This window comes from Leptopilina boulardi, unplaced genomic scaffold (assembly GCF_019393585.1).
Source record: "Leptopilina boulardi isolate dan_hultmark-lab unplaced genomic scaffold, ZJU_Lbou_2.1 LbouV2_122, whole genome shotgun sequence".
NCBI classification, from domain to species: domain Eukaryota; kingdom Metazoa; phylum Arthropoda; class Insecta; order Hymenoptera; family Figitidae; genus Leptopilina; species Leptopilina boulardi.
Genome location: NW_026137666.1, coordinates 1,470,977 through 1,496,688, shown reverse-complemented (window position 1 = coordinate 1,496,688; position 25,712 = coordinate 1,470,977). Strand labels below are relative to the sequence as shown.

General features: G+C 29.0%; 1 protein-coding gene across 6 annotated transcripts in view; it reads left to right on the top strand.

Annotated features, from left to right (window-relative positions):
* Window positions 1–8,905: 8,905 nt before the first annotated feature.
* The window catches only part of LOC127286681 (lysosomal-trafficking regulator), a 179,628-nt gene continuing 162,821 nt past the window's right edge, over window positions 8,906–25,712 (top strand). The window contains exons 1-2 of one of the 6 annotated variants that reach the window (XM_051313209.1): window positions 8,920–9,220; window positions 9,310–9,633. The gene's annotated coding sequence lies outside the window, so the exon portion shown is untranslated. Of the gene's footprint in view, window positions 9,634–25,712 lie in introns of all 6 variants that reach the window. The other 5 variants (XM_051313200.1, XM_051313242.1, XM_051313218.1 and 2 more) reach the window with 5 other exon arrangements.

The window sequence follows — 25,712 nt, the reverse complement described above, 5'->3', positions numbered from 1 at the left end:
GAAAAATCAATTCTTCTTAATTGACTTGGCCAAAATTTATACTCTAAATTATACATATTATTCTTAACAACCTGACGCTGTCAATTGTAAAACATAGAAATGCCTCATTTATTCTACACATTTTCTATTCTTCTAAATGCGGTCCAAAATGCGACATTTAAAATTTACTCTCCAAACATTAAATTTTTTTCTATTCGCTTCCAAAAGTTTGAAAATAAGAAACTTCGCGCATTAAGAAATATAAGAAGCCTGAATTCTTTTCTATTGAGTTATCTCTACTGTGAATAGAAAAGAATTTATTTTTTATATATTTTGATGTTCAATGAGGAATTGAGTAAAAACGTAAATTCATCCATTCAGAAGAATTGAAAATGATCAACTTATGCTTAATATATGCAAAATTTCAATCTTTCTCTATTCCTCCCTTCTTACTAGGCAGGTTTAACAATTAGGTAATAATTTAATTCAGTACACTATTGTTTCACTTCCATTTTTACACACACTGAAAAAGTTCAGATTTACAATAAAAATATTTGTTTATTCAACTTTTTTAAAAATGTCTTTAATTAGTCAATAAGTAAATATTAACTTATATTCTTTTAAAATCTTAAAATTTATATTCATTTTCTTTCGCTTCTTATAATATTTTTAAAAAAATTGAAATGATTAGGAATTATTAATATACTCGCCAGTTTTTTCATTTCTTTCAATACACTTTTAGAAATCTGACGCAGTCGATTGCAAGAAATAGAAATATTTAATTCATATTACAAAATTCCCATTCCTCTGAATACGGTCCTAAAAACTTGACTCAGGCGATTGCGAGGCATAGAAATACTGAATTTATACCCTAAATTTCCCATTCCTCTGAATATGCTCTTAAAAACCTGACGCAGTCAATTGCAAGGCATAAAGATACCTCATTTAATCTACAAATTTTCTATTCCTCTAAATACGCTCCTGATGTCATGACACAGTCAATTAAAAGGAATAGACATATCCACTTCACTCTCCAAATTTCTTATTCCTTTCAATGCGCTTCAGAAATTTTGATACTGTCGATTGAAAGGAATAGATATTTAAAATTTACTCTCCAAACATTTAATTTTTCTCTATTCGCTACGAAAAATTTGAAAATATGAAACTTTGCGCAATAAGAAGAATAAGAAGTTTGAATTCTTTTCTATTGACTTACCTCTACTGGGAATAGAGAAGAATTCATTTTTCTGATATTTTGATGTTCAGTGAGGAATTGGGTTAAAACGTAAAATCGCCTATTCAGAAAAATTAAAAATTCTCAACTTCTGCTCTATGTCTGCAAACTTTCAATTTTTCTCTATTCCTCGCTTCTTACCGGGGAGGAAGCTTTGTAGTCCTTTTGTTTATAAAACTTTTCAAAGTGGCGGAAACAAATTTTTTTCTATATAGAAACATGTTATATGAGATCCTGATCAATTCTCCGGATGTGTGTGTGTGTGTGTGGATCCCTTTTTTGTTTAGACGATAACTTTAACAGGTTTTAATGGATTTAGATAAAATTTGGTAGGCTCATTTATCATATTAATATCTCAAATTTGACCAAAGGATTTTAAAAAATACCTAAAAAAAAATTTTATCGTCTTTTTTCCAAAATTTTTTTTTTAATCGAAAAAATTTTTAAATAGAAAAATTTAAGGTTATATATAATAAAATCGTATTCCTTACGTCAAGAAAAATCGATCGGTATATATGTTACGGTTAAAGTGCGAAGTCCGGTGAATGTGCACATTAACCGGTCAATGTGCACATTCACCGGGCATTTTGGTAAAAGTGAGAAATCGGACATTTGGGGAAGACATTATGTACATTTACCAAGTAAATTGGTGATTGTACACATTGACCAGCCTAGGTTGGTAAACGTGAAAATTTGAAATGAGTGATTTGTTAAATAATTTTTTTATGCATATAAAATGTGAAAATGGAATGAATATTATTATTAATAAATTGATAAGATAATATTAAATATAAATTGTATTAAAGGAATAGAATTATAATAAATGAAAATGAAAATTATAAACAGAAGTAGGAAGACAAATATAAATATAAGTTCAAATGTAAATAAATATATTAATTGCAAAAATAAATAAATATATTCTTCCTACATAGCTATATTTTAAGTTAAAATTTTTTAATCCCAAAAAATCTATATATTATTCAAAGTTCAATATTTTCTAAAATACTTTATACTTTAAAAATAGCAAAAAAAATGTCAAATTAAACAAAATTTCATAAAAGTCGCCCCTGCAAAAATAAATAAATATATTTTTCGTACGCAGCAAAATTTATTTTAATCAAAAAGATTTGGGTGAATGTGTACATTTACCGGTTAAAGTAGCAAAACATCAATACTATAATATTTATTTTTCACTTTAACCAAAATGATTTGGTGAATGTGTACATTTACCGGTTAAAGTGCACAAAACAAAGAAATTCGTGTGCTATTCTCACAGTCACCTACCTACTGATGCCCAATTTGGTCAATGTGCACATTGACCGGTTAATGTGCACATTCACCAATTTCGCACTTTAACCGTAACATATATAAAGTACAGTTTTAATTTAAATTTAAAGAATTAATAAAAGTTAAAAAATCAAAAATTCACATTTTGGCTATAAAATTTTGTGATTATTTAAATTTAAGTTTATAGATGAAATAATTGTATTCCTTACATGAAAACGAATCGATTGGTATATATAAAATTTACATTTGAGGTAAATTTAATAAATTAATGAAAGTTAAAAAATAGAAAATACACATTTTAGCTGAAAAATTTTGTATTTATTTAAATTCAAGTTTAAATATAAAATAATTGTGTTCCTTGCGTTGAAACAAACCGATATAATTGTAAATAATTATAAATTATATATTATTTTTCATTAATTTTTAGAAATTTCAGCTAAAATGTAAATTTTTTATTTTTTAACTTCCATTAATTCTTTAAATTTAACTCAAATCTGTAGGTACTCAAATGTTTATATTATTATATTATTTTTGTATGTATATTTTAATGTTAATGCTTTCTCCACGAGGAAGCAAATTTTTTTGCTGATCGTAAAGAGGAAGCAAAATGTTCATGTAATAAACATCTGAATTTACAACTTGTTTAAGAAAGTTGTTTAGAATTATACGAGTCCTTCACGCGCTGATTATTGTTTTTTAATCATTAAATTATTTTGTATTAATGAAACAGTAGTGTACCCAGCAAATGAAAACTAATTCATTTGAATTGAAATGAATATACCCTGGACTTCAGTGAATCCCGCTTAGCGACAAATTCGAATTGGAGCTATGTTGCAATTCTCCTAAATTCGAAAAAGCTGAATTCTACTTCCAAACTCTCTATTCGTACTAATTCAACGAACAAACTTTTGAACTTTAATTTTTTTTCAATTCGTCAGCACAAATTCAATAGACAAATCATTTTATTTGAATTCTCAACTAATGAAAACTCATTGGTACGAATTGAATTGAATATACAAAGGGCTTCAAATACGAATAGGACCTTGCCAAAAACATTAATTCATTTCAATTCGTCTGAATTAGTTTTTTTTTGCTGGGTAATGACGTTTTATATGATATTATATTCGAATAATTGATTTGTATATAATAATTTAAATTACTTATCAAAAATAGTTTATTCTTTTTGTAATGCAATAGAATTATTAATTTAAGTAAACAAATACCTAAAAGAAAATAATTTTTTTTATAAATGTTATCTTTAAAATGAAACTGGACGGAAACTGGAACAACTATTACTGTACTAAATAATCATTATTATAGTATAATAATAATATCGCTGGCTCTATACCTACGCTAACGTAAACTGATTTCCAAAACTATAGTTACGCGAAGTGTACATGCTTCATCATTACACTAGCGTAGTAAAAACATGTGTGAAAAGTGAACGCAAAATAGTAAACTATTTAAGGTAAGTAAGGTACTGCTCCCTTTTCTTTTTAAAAAAACCTTGGCGAGAGGGGGTGGATATGGCCGAAAGTATTTTGCGAAATTCGTTGGATCCTGAATAATGGTGAATTTTTTTTTTTTACGATAAGTGAAACTAACCCCACGGGTGTCACTTTTCGAAACTTTTTTCATTTCGCGTAGGTTTAGTTTTGGGAGATCGGTTTACGTTAATTTTTCATTTCGCTGTCACTTCGCGTAGGTTTAGTTTTGAAATATCAGCTTACGTTAGCGTAGAAATAGGCACTTTGTAATAATATCAGGGACCTTCAGGAAAATCGAATTTTGATTTCTTTTCGATATTTGTAACGAAACGAAAGTAGAATGTACTTTTAATTCTGTTTGGTAAACGAAACGAAAGTAGAATGTACTTTTAATTCTGTTTGGTAAACGAAATGAAAGTCGATAAGACTTTGGATTCAATTTGTTAAATCGAAACGAAAATATAATGACTTTTGATTCCGATAGTATCCGTCGCTAAGTGACTCTAAACTTCAGACTTAAAACGTAAGACTTAATAATTTAAGACATGACTTGATTCAGTTAGAAAACCGGATGTAATCTGTCAAACTTTCGTATCGTTTAAAAAAGAAAATCAGAAGTATACATTCTACATACTTTTCGTTCACTAAAAACAAATCGAAACTAAGTTAACTTTTGATTATGATTTCGCAATCAAATCCGAACAAACTTGACATTTGATTTTGATTTCGGAATCAAAACTGAACAAATTTGACTTCTGATTCGGATATCCTGAATAGAATCAAAACAAAAGTGTTTTTGAATGTTGTTTTGATTCCGTCAAGGTCCCTGTATAATATACCAACATATTTTTTTATTGTAGAAAATATACTCCAGTTCTGAAAAAATGCATTTTTTTATTTTTGAAATACATGTATTTCTAACCTCCTGAAATTTGTGAATCGTCAACTCCTTCGGTATCATCTTCCCATGCACTGACTTGCATAGTATTTGATTGTTCTGTTAAAATTTTTGACAAATGTTTCTCACATAAATAATATATCCATCTTTCCTTTTTTCCTCCTGTGTTATTTCTTTTAGTTTTGGGTAGAATACAGTGTTGCCGGAGCGGGAGCCCTCAAATTCCCGTCAGTCTAGTATATAAAATTCCCGATTTCTCCCGGAAAAATTTCTTAAATTTCCTTGCAATTTCCCACCATATAAAATTTTAATTTATTAGAATTATAATATAATATATAAGCTCTGATAAAAGATTATTATTATTTGTATTGCTATTGTTACTATTTTTATTGAGTTTTTATGTATTTCATTTTTAATTTTTGAATGTAATTATCGTTTTATAAATCATTAAAACTTTTTTAAAATATATTCTGTTAGAAAACTTGAGTTTTAGTTAAAAATCTATTAAATTTGTGCATTATTAGAGTATTTCCCGTAATTTATTCATTTCCCGTAAAATTTCCCAATGCTGTCAAAATTTCTCGTACTCCAGGAAATTTCCATGTAATTGGCAACACTGGTAGAATATCAAAACCATGGAGTAGTATAAGGCTGCAGTCCCATGGTAGCGTTTTGCGTTGCGTTTTGTCACTAGACCATGAGTGTAAAAGAGATGCAGATATATGTTTGCTATGTTTACACTCAGGGTCTAGTGACAAAACGCAACGCAAAACGCTGCCATGGGACTGCAGCCTAAGGAGATCGAACGACCATGTTAAGGGTACCGTCACACTATTTGACTGGCCACACTTCAACTAAATCTAGTGAATGTTTAGTAACTTTCTATTAATTTTCCAAAAATTTCGGTTGTAACTAGAATGTTACTAAACATTCACTAGATTTCGTTGAAGTGTGACCGGCCAAATGTTTCTGCATGCATGCACAGTGCATGAATGAGATAGTGTGACCGTACCCTAAAGGCGCTTGTATACCTCACCCATCCCGAGTATACTTGCGTCGTGTATCATTGGAGTAAAAGAGACGGAAATATCTTTTTGTCTCTTTTACTCCAATGGTACACGACAGAAGTATACTCGGGATCGGTGAGGTATACAAGCGCCTTAAAGGTGCTTTTATACCTCCAGTATTTTGGTCAAGGAATAAGGTTATTCAAGTTGGGTGGGGGAAAGCCAAGATGGATGATGGCTGGTGCACAAACATCCGGCCTATCAGCCTATCAGCATTCATTCCCACGAGAAATTTCTCGTGGGAATGAATTTCACGGTTGTATCACTGAATTTAATTGGCTCTGACAAATATTAGATTTTCACCTTGAAAATTGAACTTTTTTGGAGCCAATCAAATTTAGTGATTCTCCGTAAAAATTCAATCCAGTCGATTGCTTGACCAAAATACTAAAGGTATAAAGGTGCTTTTATACCTCAAATTTCGATCAGATGAACATTATTTCTGTAGTGTGAAAATACGTGAAAAGTCATTTTCACGGCGGGTATTTTTGAATTGTTTTAAACAAAAAATGTTTTTTTAAGGAATATAATATTAAATAATTGTTTTAATATGTAAGAACACTTTAAAATAGTTATAGAAAGATGATATGATTGAAAAATTTAGCAAATTTTGCTGTTTTTGGTCAAGCCATTGACTGGATTGAATTTTCACGGAGAATCACTGAATTTGATTGGCTCTAAAAATATTGAATTTTCACGGTGGAAATGGAATATTAGTCAGAGCCAATCAAATTCAGTGATACAACCGTGCAAATTCAATCCAGACGATTGCTTTATCAAAATACTGGAGGTATAAAAGCACCTTTAGGAACATATTGGAGAAAGGCCTTTATCCGTATAATATGTCATTTATGTATTATACGTAGAAAACCTCCAGAAAATCACTTTTACCCATCTCTGGTGAAACATGAGATAGAAAAGGATATATATATATATATATATATATATATATATATATTTATATATATATATATATTAGTATCCTTTTCTATCTCATGCATCTTGGTCAAGACCTCTCTAGTGTTTTAAAATTCTCGGTAAAATTGAAACCTGAGAATGTAAGAAAGAAAATTGCGGTAAATTACCGAAAAAAAAAGAATTTATGAGAATATTCATTTAAGTGATTGATAATTGCCTTTTTTAAATTTAAATATGTATTTTTATAGTATGTAAGTTATAAATAAACGACCGACATGTTATTAAATGAATAATTTGAACAATGAATATAATAGACTGTAAGGGTGCAGTCCCATGGAGCAGATTAGCAGAATAGATTTCAGCCAATCAAAAGTTAGTCTCTCGCGGCAAATTTTGCATTTCCGTTAGAGACTGTTTTTTTATTGGTCAACGTCTAAGCTGCTAATCTGCTCCATGGGACTGCACCCTAATTTTCTCTGTGTTCTTACTGACAAGATGACAGTCGGGTATATATGCCTGCACTTTTATCATTGTCTAACACGTGCGTCGTCATGGCAACATGTGTGTTAGACAAGGATAAAAGTGCAGGCATATAAATGTACCTGATTCAATATAATAATGTAATATTATATCAATATTAATATATTAATATATATATTATATATTGTAACAAAGATATTTTTCATTATAATAATAATTATACAGTCAGGAACATATGTCTGTACTTTTATCCTCGTCATACACGTTGTCATGACAACGCACGTGTCAGACAAGGATAAAAGTATAAGTAAAAATTCTCATAAATTCTCAGAGAAAAAACGATCCGGTAATTTACCGGTAAATTACCGTAATCTTCTTTCTCTTCTTGACGTAATTTACTGTCTTTAGAACACTAGACCTCTCTCTCGGTTCGCGACTTTTAATGGCAGACAGTATTCCAGATATATAAAGGCCTTTCTCCAATAGGATCCTAAACTCTTGCGTTGCGTATGCATTGCGTCGGTTGCTATTGGCAACCAATGCTAAAATCAACGCGTCAGTCACGCAACGCAAAAGTTTAGGATCCTATTGGAGAAAGGCCTTAAGGCCTAAGCAGAATAGCTTTGCGAAAGACGTTCGCGAACGTGGAACATGAGTTAGAAAAGGACAGAGATATATTCGTATCCTTTTCTATCTCATGCATCTCGTTCGCGAACAACTTTCGTACGGAAGCCTGTACGGCTCACTAGCGTCTCGGACGCAAGTGGCGGTGTTTCGTACCACAAGTGGCACGAAGTCCGTCAGTGCTTTTCATTTCAATTTCATGTGAAGAAGAAGAAATGAATTTTATAAGATATTAGTAATATTAGCATATTAGTAAATGTCATCGAACAAACTTTTTATTGGGATCAGAAATCACGCGAAACTGACCCACCCCTGAGCCTTCTTGTGACAACCATCTTGGTTTTTTATCTCTTTCTTTTGTATATGTTAGACAAACACGGAATGAAAACATGGCCACCACAACAAGGCTCTCACCAGATGGCGTATCGCAGTATTTCAGATCCCAATAGTTCACACATAAATACTCCTTCCAAATGTAAATATACATATTAATAAACTACGGATTCCACTAAGAATTAAGCGGAAGTTTTTTCTTATTTTTTTTAATTTTTCTTAGTTTAGAATAAAAATAAGATTTTTTGGTTATGTTGTCATTTTTTAATTTAAAATACATGAAGAGGATTTTATTTTTTTAAATCAAAAGTATATTTTTATGAATATTTAAGATTAATAAAGATGTCAATATCATTTGTTTACACTGAAATGTAATCTTTTACATATATTTTCAATTAAAAAATAACAAATTCATTTTTATTCAAAAACATTAACGGACTTGCCCGGATGAAATTATACTTGAAATGAAAAGCACTGACGAAATAGATAGCAACAGGATCCAACGGAATTGTCATATTTGTGAATGACCCTTCAAAAAATCCACTTTCCACAAGTGGCACGAACTAACGAACTTGCCACAAGTTGGACGGACTTCGTGCTACTTGTGGTACGAAACACCGCCACTTGCGTCCGAGACGCTCGTGAGCCGTACAGGCTTCCGTACTTTCGCGAATCTATTGTGCGTTGGCCTATAGAGTTCAGTGGTCAAGAATGATTTTCGCGCGAAACTATTGTGCGTTGGCCCATACGCCATAAACTTTCGCGAAGTTATTGTGGTTATACCTTAATGGTGTTCGAAACCAAAACATCCGCTCATGAAAATATTTTTATTTATGTTTTGGTTGTAGCTGTCATTTTTATATAGGTTATGTCAACAAACCGTTTTTATTGAAAAGAAAAAAACTTAACAATTGTTTGTATATAAGATATTACTTATACTACACAAGAAAATGAATTTTTGCACTAGGTATGATAGTAAAGAGTTTGTGATATATTTTATAGATTGCAGGTGTGGATATTGAATGATTTCTTAATATGACTACAGTTATTAAAGATTGTTTGTTTGTTTTGTTTAAATGGCCTCTTGTATTCATTTATTAAAGATGTATTTTTTAAAATTCAATGAAAATAACAGCTTTACAAATGTACATTGTGAGAGATTAAAGTAAGAATTCTTCAGGTGAAAATTTGAGTACCTTCTATAAGACTTGAAAAATGGTTAAAACACTCATTGTATCATTTGTCATGATATACAACATTTACAACTTTGCTGAACAGCTTAGAGATGGTTTATAGTTATTCTTCTTGTCTCCTCAGAATTTTAAGGTAAGAGAAAAATTTTCATTATTCGGTGAACCTGCACAGGATTTTCAAATATGCAAGCATAAATACTTCCTACACTGAAGAAAAAGTTAATTAAATCAAGTTAATGCATTTACTTGAGGTACTTTACTTGAAACTGATTTTTGATTGATTTTCTTACTGGAAGAAATTTATTTTATTGAGTCAAGTAATTTTGAGCATTGAGCAATGTTCTTGAAATAAGAAAATATGAGTTTCATACAAGTAAATATATCTTACTGTTTCAAGCGAAATGTTTTACTTCCGTCAAGAACAGAAAAAGAATTGAGTCAAGAATATTATTTTCTCATGTCAAGTGATTTACGTTGAGTATTTTATTTTCTTGGGTCAAATCGTTTTGTTGTTTCCTTCAAAACAACTTTTTACTTAATCTAATACTCATAGTCTTGATCCAAGAAAATGGAAAGATTAATAGAAATAAATACTTTTTTCAACTTGATTAAAATTTATATTGTTTGAATTAAACATTTATCAATCCAAGAGTTTAATATACTTTAAGCATTTTCATATTATATTGTTTCAAGAACATTCAATTTCTAGAAATAATGTTATATTATTTTAAATGAAATAATTTATTTTTTCAGTTGAAATAGTGATATAATCTTGAATGAAATCATTTTTTTGTTTCCTTGAAAATATTTTTTATTTAATTCAACGCTAATATAGTCTTGAGTCAAGAAAATGCGAATATTAATATAAGTAAATACTTGTTTTAACTTGATTAACGCATAGTTCTTGAATTAAGAATTTAGTATTTGGCAGAAGTAAATATGTTATTATCGCAACCCAATATTTTATTTTCCCGAAGTACCAAAAAGTATTCAATATAGAATATTATGTTCTTAAGCAACATAATAAAATATTGTCTGAAGAATTTTCATTTCTTGAATCAAATAGGAGTTTTTGAAATTCGTCAATTGAGTCAGGATGGCATAGTAGTCTACTCTCTAAATCTGAATCAGTCATATTTTACTGATTAGCAGTAGAAATCTACTAATTGCCATGGCGAGATTTGAGCAACTGACAATTAGTAGAAATTTACTGATTGAATCAGTAATATAAATATATGGCGGCGGCCATAAAATCTACTGATTTAATAGTTAATTTTAAAGGTTATGTTATATACAAATTACTGATTTACATAAGTTGTTTTCTATTGCTTGCATATTGACTAATTATATTAGTAAATTTCAAAAAATAACTGAAACTTCAGTTAAAATGAAAATTAATGAATTAGTAATGTAATTAATGAATTAGTAAAATTTCTATTGATTCAGATTAATCTCAATCTGAATCAGTAGATCAGTAAATCAGTAAATATGTATGTAAAATAAACATTATTTAAATAAATAATAAAAAATATGAATATTAATAATAATAAATAAAAATGTTTGACTTATGAATTAGACATGGTGGGATAAGGAAGGGGTGTAGGAGGGGGGGGGTAATTCAAGTGATTATTTACTTTTATTGGAAAAATATTATTTTGTTTGAACTCCATAAGTTTTCTCAAGTCAAGAAAATATTTTCTTGATTTAATATATATGTATGATCTTGACTTAATATATTTTACATTTCTTAGAAGTCAATTAACTTCTTAGACGAATTCCATATTTTCTTGGACCAAGAACATGCGTTCTTCTGACAATGTAAATAATATTTTGATTATATCTTTACTTACTTGAACCAACATTACAAAGATTTAAATGAATCCAATGCAATAATTGATTTGACTACAGATATTCTTAGAACAAGAAAATATTTCACTCACAGAAGTCGATTAATTTTTTGATCGAATTCCATATTTCCTTGGATCAAGAACATATGTTCTTCTTTCAAATATACTGTACCAAGTAAATGGTTTTCTTGAAATAGTAGCATAATTGATTTGACCGTATTCAGTCCCACGATTTTCTTGAATCAAGTAAAATTTTCTTGGTTCAATACTATTTCTTTTTCAGTGTATACTAAAATTCCTTCCTGCTTTATTTACTTTATTTACTAGAACTGATATTTATCATTTTGTTTATTCTGCTACAGGGAAAGAACTCTTTTACTATTAGTGCACGATTCGCTTGTTTCCATGCAATTTTAGGACAGATTCCGAGCAAATCAGTGAACGCCATATTAGTACGATTGCTCATGCTTCAATTGTAACAGAGTTCTCTCCGTGTAAAATTTCTCAAGCTATACTTTTCATTTTTATATCCAGTGAGATAGTACCTATATGAAAACCCAAATTTTAATATTAAACTGAAAAAATACAAATATTAAGAAAAACTGCCAATTCCTTATATTATTATTGACTTTTGCAAAGAAGTCTTGATACTCCAGTTATTATTAATGTCTTATATTGATTTAGGATTAATTTATAGGATTTGCACTTTCAAGATCAACTTAGAGATAGGTCAATGGTCAATTGTTGTAAAAATCAGATAAGGAATATTGTAGAATGTTGAAAAATGTAAAGATCAGGTGTAAAATGTAAGGTCTGTTAAGCTGGCACCGCAAGTTTGATATTTTTAAATATCTCCTATGTGAGAATTTAGGGCTCAATTATGGGTAATTACCGCTCAAAATGAAAAATTTACCGCAAAGAACACACTCCACCATATAGTTTTTTTTAAAAAAGGAGTTGGTGCTACCTTAACTCTTAGCTGGCACAACTCACTTCAAAACCCAAATAAAAAATCGGCTATTTAAAATTTGACTTTGCCATAATTTAGGGCTCATTTAGGGCTTTTAAATGGACGTAGAAAGAAATTAAAAAAAAATTTCTAAATTGAAAAAAAATCTTAATTTTTTTTAATGAGTTGGTGCTACCTTAGCTCTTAGCTGGCACAACTCACTTCCAAACCCAAATAGAAAATCAGATATTTAAAATTTGACTTTGCCATAATTTAGGGCTTATTTAGGTCTTTCGAACGGACGTAGATAGAATTTTTAAAAAAACTTTAAAATCAAAAAAACATTGCTTCATATATTTTTTAAAAATTTTTTTGAAAATTCTTTCTTCGACCGTTTCAAATCCTTAAATGAGCCCTAAGTTATGGCAAAGTCAAATTTTAAATAGCCGATTTTTTATTAGGGTTTTGAAGTAAGTTGTACCAGCTAAGAGTTAAGGTAGCACCAACTCCTTTTTAAAAAAAATATAAAGATTTTTTTTGATTTAGAAATTTTTTTTTAAATTTCTTTTTGCGTCCATTTCAAAGCCCTAAATGAGCCCTAAATTATGGCAAAGTAAAATTTTTAATATCTGATTTTCTATTTGGGTTTTGAAGTTAGTTGTGCCAGCTAAGAGTTTAGGTAGCACCAACTCCTTTCTAAAAAAAACTATATGGTTGATTGTGTTCTTTGATTTTGAATTTTTTTTGAAAATTCTTTCTATCTCCATTTGAAAGCCATAAATAAGCCCTAAATTGTGTCAGGGTGGATTTTTAAATATTTCGTTTTTTATTTGGTTTTTTAAGCGGTTGATGCCAGATTAACGTTAAGGTAGCATCAACCCCTTTTTTTTAAAAAAAATAGAGTAGAGTGTTTTTGTTTTTGAAATTTTTTTTGAAAATTCTTTCTATGTCCATTTGAAAGCCCTAAATGAGCCCTAAATTATGGTATGGTAGAATTTTAATTATCTCTTTATTTATTTGGTTTTTTAAGCGGTTGGTGCCAGCTCAACGTTAAGGTAGCACCAACCGCTTTTTTTAAAAAAAATAAAGAGCGGTAAATTTTTCATTTTTAGCGGTAATTAGCCCTAATTGAGCCCTAAATTCTCACCTAGGAGATATTTTAAAATATCAAACTTGTGGTGCCAGCTTAACAGACCTTAAAAAGTACGTAATGGCATTGTACTAAGGTCTACAATTTAATAGATTACGTGAAATTGATCACTTTTCTTCAAATAGAGAATTTGAATTTTGACAACACTAAAAAACATCTTAGGCGCACAGTAGGGAAGGATGGGGCAAGGATAGTTAGGTAAGACGTTTTTGAATCTAGCGACCAAACCTGAATTTGTATCTGCAAACGAATAGTATTTTTGGAAAAGTAAATTTTCGTTTTCTTTATTTTATTGGATTTAGACTATTCAATATTGATATATTAAGTGTTAACAACATGGTTTAAACATTTTATAAATATCAATTATTGCATTATTTTCGCACTTGAAAATATTTTTACAAAATTTGAAAATGCTTTTATAAAATTTAATATTTATTTTCTTTCCGTGCATCTAACTTTAAGAGTGCATTTAGTTCAAAAAAAGTTTTAATTAATCAACATTTTCCCTTTACATGCAGGCTTACCAACGTTTTTTAAAGGCTTCTAGCCTTGAAATAAATAATTATTAAACGAGAAAAATTGCTTTCGATGCAAAGAAATATTGAATCAACGTTGATAATTAAAAATTTTATTTTTTTTTTTGAAATACTCATTCCCTTTACAGGTCGCAATCGATGATCGCCCGGCCCGGCAGGTAGAGTGGGGGTATACAACTTCCCCTTACAGGATGCAATCAATGATCGCCCCTTTCTCCCCCTGGAAGCGTTACGTATTTTTTGAATGTCCCCTGAGTTCTATTTTATGTTTATTGCAGTCGTTTGGAATCAGTTATACATACTATCTGATTAAAAACAGCCTATCAAACGAACATAAATTGCACTCAAAAAAATTCATGGTAAATTTGACTACATTTTAACTATTTCTCCTAGTTCCAGGAGACGCCTATGGACAAACAGTAGTTGAAACAACTTTGTAAAAATTGTCATATTAACTGTAAAGTATAGTAAAAATTACCACTTTTACAGTAAATTTAACCAAATAAAGAAGTTATTTCAATGATTTTTTGTCATTCACATTAACTGTTTCATTAGGTTGCAGTAACTAATTTTCATAGTTCTAGGAGGCGCCTATTAACAAAAAGTAGTTGAGACAAATATGTAATATTTGAGGACATTCTTGTCACTATGCAGTTAATTTTACTATCCAATGTAGTCAAATTTACTACTTTTAATACTTATTATCTTCTTTTAAGTAATACTTTTCAAACATTACATAAAAACTTTTTCAACTGCTAAAAATAGTAATATTTACTACAAAATAACAGTTAACTCTACAACAGAAATTATATGTTAGACTTGAACGACAGTCTTTACATTAGTAGTGACTACATGAAAACTGTAAGTCTAATTGTTTTTCTGTATTTAAGAAGAAATGGTTCTTTCAAATAAACAAATCATAAAAATAACTATTTTCAACACTTATTTTAACTACATAAAAACTGTAAGTCTAGGTGTTTTTCTGCTACCATGAAAAATTGGTTCTTTCACAAATTATAAAAGTAACTATTTTCAACACTTATTTCAACTACATGAAAACAGTAAATCAAATTTTTTTCTGCAACTAATAAGAAATGTTTCTTTCATCTACACAAATCCTAAAAATAACAATTTTTAGCAGTAGTTTTAACTATTAAAATTTGTAAACCACATGACAGTTATTTCAACTACAAATATTAGTAATTTTTACTAGGTGAAATTAACTACTAAAATTTAGTACCACCAACTGTCTAAGTTTAGATTAAATGGTTCTGAATATGGTACTTCTAACTGCTTTTTTTAACTACACATTTTTAGTCATTTTTACCAATGCTATTTTTTTGTGTGTAGTATTATTTAATTAAAATATAAAATTTGTCATTTTTTAATGGTAATTCATTTCCATTTCTTTCAACTCGTCCTGACGGATCAGAAAACGGGATGAATACGAATCGCAAGACGGCAATTTATTCTTAGGATGGAGTTACATGTTGATGTAAATGCAGAATGCAAAACCGAAAATAGTGAGAGTGAAAAGGATAGTGATATATCCCTGTCCTTTTCGCTCTCATTATTTTCGGTTTTGCATTCTGCATTTACACCAACATGTAAATCCAACCTTATTCATGTCACCCACAAAAAAATAGCATTGTTAAAAATGACTGAAAATATGTAGTTAAAAAAAAGCAGTTAAAAGTACCATATTCAGAATCATTTAAACTAAACTCAGACAGTTGGTGGTACTAAATTTTAGTATAGTCAATTTCACCTAGTTAAAATTACTAATATTTGTAGTTGAAATAACTGTCATGTGATTTTAAATGGCTTTACAACATTTTAAAAGTTAAAACTACTGTTAGAAATTGTTATTTTTAGGATTTGTGTAGATGAAAGAAACATTTCTTATTAGTTGCAGAAAAAAATTTGATTTACTGTTTTCATGTAGGGTCAACCGGGGTAAATCCGAACGCTTTTAGTAAGTTTCAACAATAACATAAGTTTTTTCTTTAAAAAAAAAATACTTTCGGTATTCTGGTGCATGAAGTTGTTACTTTACTTCCATAGAACTATTTTATGGGGTAGCAAAATTTTTTGATAAATTACAATCGCAGGAAACTTAGCGTTCGTATTTACCTCGATACTTTGCAACTTTCCTAAAATACCGGGGTAAATACGAACGCCACTGTATTTCAGAAAAATCTTAGGGAAAATAAATTTAAAGTATTGCAATTGTTAAACTTATATAAAAACTCAAAAAAAATACGATAATAAACCTATTATGTAATAATGCATCATATATAAATACAAAAATCAAACAGGTTAAAAGTTAAAATGCATTACACAATTAAAACCTTCAATAACTTTATCAAATCATAACGGATTTTTGCAAAACTTGGTACAGAAAGTATTTTGGAGTGATTGAATGTAAATACAAAAATAAAAATCAAATTTTTTAAATTCAAAATGGCGGACTTTGCTAAAACTTATTTTTAAAAATGATCAAAAATTCGTAATCAGCGACCCTGAAACCCCCCGAGTAACAATTTTCGAGCGAATCCAATGAATTTTTTAATTCTCGTCCGCCATTTTGAATTTTGAAAAACTGACTTCAAATTGGTAATTAGCAACCCCAAAAACCGTAGATTACCAAATTTTATTAAGATCCTGAAAAACTTTTTTCAACAAACCATTTGGCAAAAAAATTGAAACACTCCTTCGAGAGAACAGAGATTAAGTTTCTGCTTATTAATTACTAACGAGGATAGGTATAGAAAGAAAAACTTTTATAATGTTAAAATAATAGTGTAATGAAATAAAAACAATTTTGTGTGGCTCTGATGTAAAAAAAAATGATTGAAAATACCGTTCGGATTTTCCCCGGTTTTCCAATTTTCCTGGGTAAATACGAACGGTCTGATATTATTAATAAAATTTGACAGAAGGCAAAAATGAAAAATAGTTTCTGTTCTAGTATTCATAACAAACAATTATAAATAATAAAATAAATTTTTAGCTTCTTTTTCTTCAAATATGAGACAAAATACTGAAAGAGTGTCATCTTTGATTTTCAATCTTTTTTGCAATACTCGTTATCTTTGTTTATGCTGTTGATAATTAACAAACGAAAAATGGGATAATACTTAGAATCTCTTGAAGAGGATCTGAGGTAAAAATTCTCATATCGAACTTATTTTTAAAAATTTTAATTAAGCTGAAATAATTAGCGTTCGGATTTACCCCCCGTTCGGATTTACCCCGGCTGACCCTAGTTAAAATAAGTGTTGAAAATAATTATTTTTATGATTTATGTAATTGAAGAAACCATTTCTTCCTACATGCAGTATCCGACTGAAAAAACTTAAACAAGAAAATGTACAAGTTCTTGTACATGTTCTTGTACAAGTTCAGCATCCGGAATTGAGACATGTTCTTGTATAGAGCAATTCCATGGGATGTGATCACAAGAAATTTTTGATGACTGGAGCAATTTTGTTGAAACCTTGTGAATATATTAGAGCTGTGCAAAAGTTCGAATTTTGTATGGGCTCGGATGGAATATTCGATTCGAGCCCATGTTAATTCATATGGAGCGGTTCGAATTTTAAAAACTTGCACAGCGCTAGAATATATTCTTTTATTTATACAGAATGGAAGCCCACAAACAATTTTTCAAAATCTCTTGAGATATCTCTAATTCAAAATTTATGTCATTTAAAAAAAAAACATGTAACTTTTTTTCTTGTTATCCAAATGAGATCAATTTTTTTTTAAATTCTCACAATAAGATGCCATTTAAAAAAAAAATAGTTCATGAAAAAAAAAAATTTTGCCCGGAAAAAAGTCAAAAAAAATGTTGAATTCATTTTTTGAAAAAACTACCATTCGATTTCAAAAAAAAAATTTCTAATTATTGCCCATGATGTTAAAAATAACTACTATAATTTTTATAATGAGACGCCAAGAACTTTGCGAGAAAAAAATTAAAACGTCCTGTGCGGCGCGCATCTTAGCTTTTACGTCCATTATATAGTATGGAAACTTGCAAATGTCTCGAAAAGTACGAATTTTCGTAAAAAATGTTCAAGACAAAAGTTGTTACGAACAAAAAAATCTACATCTTTGAAACCAAAAAATTGGGCCCGGGGCCCAATGTTGGGCCATACAATGAAAAAAGTGGTTTTCTTAAATGAGACCACTATCAAATTCATAATCCCTATGAAATTCTGCGTTCAGACATGTTGTATAAGCGCCCAAAATAATGTGCCCAATGTCTGGGATTGGGATTCGAAGCTACTTTTCAAATTAAGCACTGAGCCCAATGTAAGATTCCACGGCTCAATGTAAGGCCGTATGGCCCAACATTGGGCCCCGGGCCCAATTTTTTGGTTTCAAAGATGTAGATCTTTTTGTTCGGAACAACTTTTGTCTTGAACATTTTTTACGAAAATTCGTACTTTTCGAGATATTTGCAAGTTTCCATACTATATAATGGACGTAAAACGATTATTTTGTTCCGTAAATTTTTTTGCGCGGAAAAATTCTGAAAGTTTGAATGCAGGTATAATTGCCTGACAAAAATCACGCCAAATAAGTTTTGAAAATGCAATAATTTCTTTTACAATTGCGAAAAAAAACGATAAAAACAAAAAATATTGATTTTGACAAAAAATAATAATTTTGTTTCCTAAATTTATTTTTGTAAGGAAAAATTTTGTGAATTTTTATACAAACAGGATTCGTCGAGAGAAATCACGCCAAACCAATGTTGAGTAATCAAGAAATTTTTTTTTCCTATTTGTTTTAATCGAAAATTCAACGAAATATCGGAAAATTTCGATTTTGACAAAAAAAATGATAATTTTGATACAATTATTTATTTCTGCCAGGAAAAATTCTTGGAATTTTTATAGAAACAGTATACGATATTTGGAATCACACTAAACAATTGTTGAGTTATCAAGAATTTTTTTCTTATTTTTATCTATCCAGAGATGAATTTTGTTCTGTAATTTTTTTTCAAGAAAAAGTTCTGCAAACTTTAATTCATGTATAATTGCGTGACAAAAATCACGCCCAAATAAATATTTAGGTTTCATGAATTTTTTTTCTTTTTGCTTCCTCGTGGAGGAAGCTTTGTAGTCCTTTCGTTTATAAAAATTTTCAAATTGGTGGAAACAAATTTTTCTCTATATAGAAACATGTTATATGAGATCCTGATCAATTGTCCGGATGTATGTGTGTGTGTGTGGATCCCCTTTTTGTTTAGAAGATAACTTTAATAGGTTCTAATGGATTTAGATAAAATTTGGTAGGCTCATTTATCATATTAATATCTCAAATCTGACCAAAGGATTTTAAAAAATACCCAAAAAAAAAAATTTTATCGTCTTTTTTCCAAAAATTTTTTTTTAATCGAAAAAATTTTTAAATAGAAAAATTAAAGGTTATATATAATAAAATCGTATTCCTTACGTCAAGAAAAATCGATCGGTATATATAAAGTATAGTTTTAATTTAAATTTAAAGAATTAATAAAAGTTAAAAAATCCAAAAATTCACATTTTGGCTATAAAATTTTGTGATTATTTAAATTTAAGTTTATAGATAAAATAATTGTATTCCTTACATGAAAACGAATCGATTGGTATATGTAAAATTTACATTTGAGGTAAATTTAATAAATTAATGAAAGTTTAAAAATAGAAAATACACATTTTAGCTGAAAAATTTTGTATTTATTTAAATTTAAGTTTAAATATAAAATAATTGTGTTCCTTGCATTAAAACGAATCGATATAATTGTAAATAATTATAAATTATATAGTATTTTTCATTAATATTTAGAAATTTCGGTTAAAATATGAATTTTTTATTAGAACAACTCAAGATATAAGTAATAGATTTTACTACTTAAATTGGTTCAATAGGCTTTAAGAACATTTTTTTGTAGAATTAATAAATCTTTTGCAATTAAAACTACAACTTTAAGTAGTTGATTTTACTACTTAAAGTAGGAAAATAAAATTATTTATTATTTATAATTGTTTATTATCAGTAGAATTGGCTTTTTCAACCTAACAGAGAAAATTTCTAACCGACTGGAATTAAACCCTCGACCCTAACGCTCGCAATCCGATACCTTAACCGACTAACCACGCACGCTCGCTAAGACAGTCTGCAAACTACTCGAAGACTAATTTCTGCTTGTCCAATTGGTAATTTAACTATTTTAAGTAGTCATTTTCACTACTTTTATTAGTTGCTGTAACTATCCTTTTTAAGTTTTTACTTCTAAATTTTTCATCTTTTAATTATATTATAAGTTGTTTAATTGCATAGTACACTAAAATCTACTACTTAAAGTGATAGTTTTAATTGCAAAGGATTTTTTAATTCTACAACATAAATGTTCCTAAAGCCTATTGAACCACTTTAAGTAGTAAAAGCTACTACTTAAAGTAGTAGTTTTAATTAGAAACGATTTGTAAATTTTACATCAAAAACGTTTTTCAAGTTCATCGAATTAATTAAAATAGTAAAAGTCTACTACTTAAAGTAGTAGTTTTAATTACAGACGACTTGTTAATTTTACAACAAGAATTTTATTAAAGTCTATAAAATCATAGAAATCAACAAAAAATTTACTACTCAAAAAGCAGTTATATTAATTAAAGAAAACAATTCCTTTTACTACTTTTCATATAACTGGTGAAGAGTAGTTGGATTTACTACTCTTCAAATTTTAAGTTGACTACAATTCCACTTGTTTTTACTACCTTAAGAAAGTTAATTTTATTACCGACCTGTAGTTGTACTTTAACTACATATTTACGTAAAATCAACTATTACTTATTAACTTCTTAAAAATAGTTACATTAACTACATCAACATGATTAGATTAACTAAAAAAGTAGTTATTTTAACTACTTTCTAGTCAACTACCCAATGGTAGTTGAGTTTCTCGGCAACATTTTTTTCAATGTATCCTTCTCTAACTCATTCTTACGTTTCCGTTTACGATTGCGTTCCCGTTCAAGAATCTATTCTGCTTATCTATTCTCCCCAATAGCGCGCCATGTTCCGTCTGCGGTCCGATTGATCGGACGACGTGCCGGCTATAATGCAGCTCAATGGGCGTGCCATTGCTGTCCAAATAACCCGCCCAAATGTGTGGCATACGCGTACTGGTAATATGTGTGTCACTGGTGCCGATAATATACGAATATATATTTAATTGATTGAAATAAGTGGAATATAATAAATTATTATATCATAAAATTAGAGTTCGTTACATTTTGTTTTTATTTGACGTCAATAATATTAATACATTTAAAAAAATGAGTATTCATCACTCATTCTTTGATTTTCCGACTGGTTGACTCTGAAACTAGAACCTCCTCGACCATGATCACTGTGTGCCTTGACAAATTTTAACCCAAAAGTTTCTTCACTCTAAAGTTCTTGCATATCTTGAATCTGGATACTTTTCTGAGTATTTTTCAAAAAAATTCGAAATATTTCATCGAGCTGTTTTTGAGAAAATCGATTTTTTAGGTTAAAAATCTAATTTTTTGTTTTTATAAGAAACATTGTGTAATATAACTGCAAAAATTTATATAATTTAATCAACTTATACAAAATTTGAAATATTTACTGAAAAATAGTTTATTTAACATTTTTACAAAATTTCTTTGAACATTTTTGAGTTCAAGGAACATAATTTGGCGAAGAACATTAAATGTGCATACAGCTTGCAAAAGTTTTTGTGAATAATTCGGGTGATTAACTGAAACTTTATTTTTTTTCCACACACTTTTAAAATCGTGATGCACGGCTTACTGCATGAATTTTAGGAGTAATATTAATTCCCAAATATATGTAGCTTGTTTTAAATGCAGCAATGTAGTTTGAAAAATTGGCAATTAAATCATTCCCGAAGCATGCATAGACGACATTTTTAAAATCTTCAAAAACTTTAACGTACTTTAAAATTTCTAAATTATTTGTTCTTCGTAGAAGATCTACTTTACATAAAACTTGTCTGCATGAATTTCCTTTAAATGCTGGTCCATTGTGTGTTATTTCACGTTGCACATAACATTCGCTTGCCCAAGTTAAAGCCTCTTTTTCATGTTGTTTCAACATACTACCGAAAATTGTACTTATTGTGCAATTTTGCATTGGATTTTAGTAAATCAGCTTGACACCATTTGTTATAATATTCCAGTGTATTATGTACTATTCTGATAATTCCACACGTATGTAACTTGTCTTTTTTGCAAAGCACCAAGTACAATGATGATTGCTGCTGTGAGACATTATCCCAGCTAAAATATTTGCCATTTTTAAGTCTGTTGCAATTGTGACATCCAATTCACTAATCCTTAATTCAGACCATAATTGGGAATCATTGGAATAATTTTACTGTGTACGAGGTGCCACAACCAGTAAGATAACTTTCTTTACATCGGAGTCTTTAAAGCGCTTGGGAGAGATACCTTTCTCATACGTTGACCGTCTAGTTGTTATTATTTCTTCATTTTCAATTGATTGGATTGATAAACATATTTTCAGAAATCCACCCCCGACATCGATTCCAATTTTTAGATTCGTTTGTGATACTTGTCTCTCTCTTCCGATGTGTTTAATAAAAGATGACAGATCTTTACAATAAATTATTGTTTTTACATCTTGAGATATTACATTTCCGAAAATATGTTCAAAATCGAGGGGTTTTTCACTTAAGATTCCGTAAGAATCATTTAAACATTACTTCACAAATTATTACAAATGTATGCGATATCTGCAATGTAATGCGAATTCCGTCAAATCAGTACGTTGTAAAACGATGAATTAGATTTGTATTCAGAAATTTACCTTTCTTTGCACTTTTGAGCGTTCTGTCAGAGCCCGCTCTTTGTGTACGCATTCTGTGACAGACTATGACAGACTTGGATGGAATCTGACGAAATCTAACAGAATTTAACAAAATGCGCGTAAGAAGAAGAAGAAAAACACGAATATGCGTGAATGCTACAGGCAAAATATGTATATATTAAATATGTGTATTAAGTATATAATTACATATAATAATATAATACACATTATATATAAATATATATATATATACATAATAGTGAATGCTGTTGTTTTAATTATATTTACGAACTTTTATGTCTATATATATAACGAAAATAAAATAACTTATATAATTTCATAAGGCAAAAATTTATATTATTAATTTATATTATAACCGAATAAAACTATTTAAAAAATTAGTTTAATAATAATTAAGAAATAAATAAATATAAAAAATTATTTCTTAAAATACATTAATAAGCACAATTATGTTTTCAAATACTATTAATTATAGAAATAATTAGACTTAACAAATTAAAATTAAATTATTAATGAATTTAAAACATTTATACTTAAAATAATTTTTTAGTTTTAATTTTAATTAATTAAAAATTGTAATTACGTTTAAAATAATTTTTAAAAAATAAAATTAAAAAAATTTCTCTAATTACGTTTTAGAATATTTTTAAATAGGCTATAAAGTAATTGTATATAATTTATTTTACTTTTTTTTAGAATATATTTCCTAGAATGTATGCAGAAAATCCGACAAAATCTGTAGAATTATATTCTACTCAAATCCTTTATTACCTTTTTTAACGGCGCAAAGTTTTCATGAAAAGGAATGTATACAAATAAATAAAAATATTTTAATAAGAATAATTTATTTTTTAATATTTTATTGTTTGCTAAATTAAAAAAACTCGCAATTTTCTCATATTGACATATTTTTTTATGTAAAAGGGACGCAAAAGACAATTTTTAATTTCAAAAATAACTGGTACTCTTATTCGTAGTAAATTTTTTAACACTTATTCAAATGTATTATCTTAGACACAACCAGGATCACATTATTAGACTATTACTTATCGCTCCGCGAGTTGTTCTCGTATACAAATATTTTTCTGAAAGAAATTATATTCTCAATAATTTTGATATTTCTTAAAACAAAAAATCACACTTGAAATAATCCATCTTATTTCTAAATTGCAAATTATAACTGTAATTGTCGAATTTAACCTGTAATGATTTTTCTTATAACTTCTACACTTATTCGTATAATGAATATATCACACCTTTTCTCAAGTATACAGACACAGCAAGTATTGCGCTCTGACTTATCACATCTCCATTAGCTCATATGTCGTTACAAATATTATCTTAAAACAAATAATACTTTCAAATAAATAAAAAATTAAATAAACTTTAATTTGATCGCTAATATTAAAAAGTTCGGAACTAAACATGACTCTGCTTTTTTTAATGTCAACTTATAACAATGAGAAACGCAACATAGATACATCGTTTTCGAAAATAGCTTTTACACTTATTCCGAGTGTAATCATTTAATTTAATCACTTTTTCCCTTTTTAATTTACGCCTTTTTGATGTTCTCTTGGTTTTTTTCTCTACTTCAAAACTTATTTCCTTCTTGAATTTAATAAATACAGCTTCCTTGAAGCTTATGCTAGAGAGAGATTTGTCAGGGTACGGTAACGTCAATTTGTACGAATCAATACATATATAGCCATGAACTGAAACGTTAATTGGTAATAATGTACCAGTTTTGTCTACATTGTACCACTGGCACAATAACCCAATCGGTTTTTTATTTCCAGAAATTTTTGCAAAATTGCTGGAATATTCCAGACTTTTCCATGTTTTTCCTTCCATGTAACCGAAACCCAAAACCATCCCTACTAAACATTTCAGGCCATCAGTTTTTTTAAAAAGACCCCAATCACCAATAAAAATTTCTTTACATACGACAGCAGAATCGATATAACCAGAATTGGACGTTCTGGAGAGTGAAGGTTTTTGATAGTCAGAGGTTTTGACCCGTTCTAGCCGATCGCTACTCAATTTCGTCTTTTGGGTATTCAGAAGCCAACAAATAGAAGACTTTTTTACAACATAATTATTACCGGAAGCATCTGAAACTATAGTGCATTCATCATCAGGCTTCAAATCAACGATTTTTTTCCACTGGCAATTCTATTTCTCCATTCAAATTCACAAGAATTTTCATGTCATCCTCTAAACTATCCTCTTTTTCTTCATCAATTAGGTTGGTTTCTCTATTTTCAACAGTTTCATCGAATAAAGCAGAATCATCTTCGACTTCAGAATCTTCTAATTGATGAGTTGAATCGTTGATTTGGGAAATCAAATCTGTTTTCAAATTCTGAATTTGAATTTCCTCTGATTCTTTTATAGCGACGTTTACACCTAGTCGAGAAATATCGTTGTGAGCTGATGTTTTTGCAAATAAAAGAATTTGTTTGATATCAAAATTATTCAAAACAGTGTGATTGTTATTAAGCAGTGTTGCAGTTGGCGATGGGATTTTGTTGTCTTGAATTTCATAATTCGTATTCAAATGACGAGTCCGAGGAAAGAATATTGTTTCGCCTTTATGTTCAAAATCTTCAACAGAAATGTCAGCTTGATATTGTATGCGCTGAATTTGATAAATTGCTTCCAAAAGGGTAAAATTGACAACAGTTGAGAATGTTGTCGTCATAGATCGTAAATTTCTATAAAAACTCTCACACTGCTGACTTCCGAATTGCCATGGTATGAATGACTCTAATGAATTTGTGCGTTTGTCATTTTTTTACAAAGATATGAAATGAGTACATAGTACATGAT